At 41.8% G+C, this 3623-nt stretch overlaps 1 pseudogene; it reads right to left on the bottom strand.

Moving 5' to 3' along the window:
- MACMULV1R-PS1014 (vomeronasal 1 receptor macMulV1R-ps1014 pseudogene) lies at positions 381-1027 on the bottom strand (annotated as a pseudogene).

The following is a 3623-nucleotide window of genomic DNA, read 5'->3' as shown; positions in this document are numbered from 1 at the left end:
GAAGGAAACAATCATATTGAGCCCACAGGAAAAAATGAAGCACAGGGTCAAAATGATGGTCTCTTTAGTTGCTTTTATCACAGGGCTTTTTTTCTGGGGGAAGGAGTTTCACTCCTGTTGCCCAGGCTGGAGTGCAATGGTGCGATTTCGGCTCACTGCAATCTCTGCCTCCCGGGTTCAGGTGATTATCCTGCCTCAGCCTCCCGAGTAGCTGGGATACAGGCATGCGCCACCACACTTGGCTAATTTTGTATTTTCAGTAGAGATGGGGTTTCTCCATGTTGGTCAGGTTGGTCTCGAACTCCCAACCTCAGGTGATCTGCCTGCCTTAGACTCCCAAAGTGCTGGGATTACAGGCATGAGCCACTGTGCCCAGCCCCAGGGTTCATTTTGAATTAGGGGCCTGACCCGTGAAGGTGCTGTATTTGCTTGTGATGTCTGCAGAGGGGAAGCATCATATACCCACTCATCCAGCACATAAAACCCAGGAGGGGAAATGTCATGAATGTGAAATGCCATGAACGTGAGAAAGAACCACCTAATAAAATTATCCGTTAGCAAAACAGAGCAAGATTTCACAATGTATCTGGATAGAGTCTCATTCTTGAGGGCTGTAATTGAGATAAAATTAAGTTAGAAAATATGAGTAAATTAAGAATTCAAAGAAAAAGGAGTAAAGGTCACACAATGGTTTTCTGGTTTTGAACACTGATCAATAGGGGTTACAAAGGCCAATGATGATGGCATAAAGAATGCTTAAGTGGCTTGTCTAACAGATGGAAAGGTCACGTGACACTGTGTAGCTATTTGTCTTAAAAATAACATAATTTATGCGAGTTCTCAGGACCACAGCTTAAGAATCCTTAGGGATTCCTATAATACAAGCCACTAACATGTGGACCAAGGAGAAATGGGTTATTAGTAGACATATGGGCCTCTGCTTGAGACTCACAATGAAAATATGAGCATAGCTCACAAAGAGAATGGCATTCCCCATGGCATCAAGTCTAGCTTAAAAAAGAAAAGCGGCCAGGTGCAGTGGCTTAGTCCTGTAATCCCAGCACTTTGGAAGGCGGAGGTGGGTGGATCACTTCAGCTTGGGCTCAGGAGTTCAAGTCCAGCTGGACAACACAGCAAAAACCCTGTCTCTACAAAAATTAGCTGGGCATGGTGACTCGTCCCTGTAGTTCCAGCTACTCAGGAGGCTGAGGTGGGAGAATGGCTGCAGCCTGGGAGATAAAAGTTGCAGTAAGCAGAGAGAGCACAGAGGTGGAGTACTGCACCACTGTACTCCAGCCTGGGCAACAGAGACACACCTTGTCTCAAAAAAAATAAATAAAATAAATAAAATAAGTAAAACAATTCCCAGGATGCCATGTGTTTAAATCATTCCAACACTTTATAAGTTGCATAATTGCTTTTTTAAAATTCTGCAGTTTAGTGGTTATTACCTGTGAGGACTAAACTCCAATTTTTTATCCTGCCTAAATTCCTATCTAAGGGGTTTGGAGAGTCTTGCCCTGAAAATCATAAATTCTCATCAGATGGGATTTATTTAACCCTATATATTGTGACTTACTTTCCAAACTGACTCTGCTGGTTAACTTCTAGGTTTTTGTCACTTTGGAGTCTCATGCATTTGAGATCAGTTGGAACTGAGCTAAGTGTGTATGTTGCAATGGCATTTGTATTATTTAACAGCATTTGCAACCCACCTCCATTTCCTAAATCCATTTGTCATGCTCTTAGACTGATCTGTGTTCTTGCATCTGGGAAAGTAGATAGCAGAAAGTAGCAAAATGGGTACTGTTTTTTGTTTTGTTTTGTTTTGTTTTGAAGCTCTTGAGTTTCAGAAGCAGAACCTATTACAGCAATGAAGGGACCACAGTCAGTACTCTTAAGGGAAAACAATCATACAGCTCAATCTTTATGCCATTTGGCTTGAGGTTTTTTTTTTGGAGACAGGGTCTGGCTCTGTCACCCAGGCTGGTGCAGCGGCACAATCTCAGCTTTCTGCAGCCTCTACCTCCTGGGAACAAGTGATCCTGCCACCTCAGCCTCCAGAGTAGCTGGGACTACAGGTGGGAACCATCATGCCTGGCTAATTTTTGTAGACAAGGTCTTGCCACGTTACCCAGCCTGGTCTCAAACTCCTGAGCTCAAGCAATCTGCCTGCCTCCAATTCCCAAAGTGCTGGGTTACATACAGGTGTGAATCACCGTGTTTGGCTTCATTCTGCTTGAGTCTATCTACGTGTTTGCATCAAGTGTCTCAGATACATAAATGTCCCCACTTAAAAATCTTAATTATTTTTTCCTGCTTTTCCTATTAACTGTCCTGTCTAGGGGACTATCTTTTTAATTAGCTTTTTCAAAGAATAGTAAGGTGTTGGTTTTATTGATTCTCTGCATTATCTTTTTGTTATTTTCTATTAACTTTCCTCTCTAGGGGACTATCTTTTTAAGTAGCTTTTTCAAAGAATAATAAGGTGTTGGCCAGGATGGTCTCCATCTCTTGACCTCATGATCCACCCACCAAGGCCTCCCAAAGTGCTGGGATTACAGGCATGAGCCATCGCACCTGGCCTACCCCAACTTTTTAAGTTTCCTTTGCCAGATGGAAAGATTCCCTCTGCAAGTGTTAACTGCTTTCAGCCTCTCTCACTCATTTAAAATCCAAATCCCTGCCTGGGTAAAGTGACGACACAAGCTGATGTTTCAGGGAGAAAGAAGCTTCAATTGCACTATGAGTTTCTTTTCTCAATAAACAACGTAAAGACTATTTCAGGAAACACTTGTGGTGTGTGTGCTGGATAGTACTTTTCCCTTTCTACTTCACCAGAGACACATTTCTCTTTCAGTTACTTCTGGGGGTCACGGTTATTATTTTTCCCAGAAATATTTCTCACAACAGTCCACTTCAATGTTGGGAGTAATATCACTTTAAGTTAGAAAAATAAGCATGAAGGCTGCAAGTCTTGTTCTACCTACACAACTCTATATGAATCTCAGGAGGAAAAACCAAACTTAAAGCTGTACCTTTTCCCTTCCCTGTTTCATCCACATCATACCTCCTTCTTATCCTCCTCTCACAATGAAAGCCACTTAAAACTCTGGGATCTATTCTGTTGGTAGAGCAGACATAAACTAAAACAAACTTTATAATGGTGGGTAAATCAGAGCAACTATTTTTATACCATCTCCATCCCACTCTAATTCAACAAGCGATAAGACAAAGAAGGAAGAATTGGAACCAAATGTGGATCTCACTGGGAATTATAAATTTAAAATTTTCCCTAATTTTGAGGGTGTTACTCACACAAAAAAACCATAGATGGTTTTGCTGCTAATGAATTTCAGTAGGGCCCCAAACATGGTCAGTTCAAACTATTAGCCCCATTTATGGAATACAGTACAGAGGTTCCAACAGGATCCAATGTCCACAGCAGAGCATAGACAATATTCCTTCTGTTCCTCTCTGCCTCAGCATCCAAAATTGCTGGAATTACGAGATGGTCCAATGGTTATCTCTACCTCCAGGTCTAAGTATCACATTATTAACCACCTTATTCTAATGCAAGTGTAGAGGAAATGCTGTTTCTCTCAGTACAGTGCAGACAGAAA

This window comes from Macaca mulatta, chromosome 4 (genome assembly GCF_049350105.2).
Source record: "Macaca mulatta isolate MMU2019108-1 chromosome 4, T2T-MMU8v2.0, whole genome shotgun sequence".
NCBI lineage: Eukaryota > Metazoa > Chordata > Mammalia > Primates > Cercopithecidae > Macaca > Macaca mulatta.
Note: the sequence above shows the minus strand (reverse complement) of the source record. Positions and strands in the feature narration are given on the sequence as shown.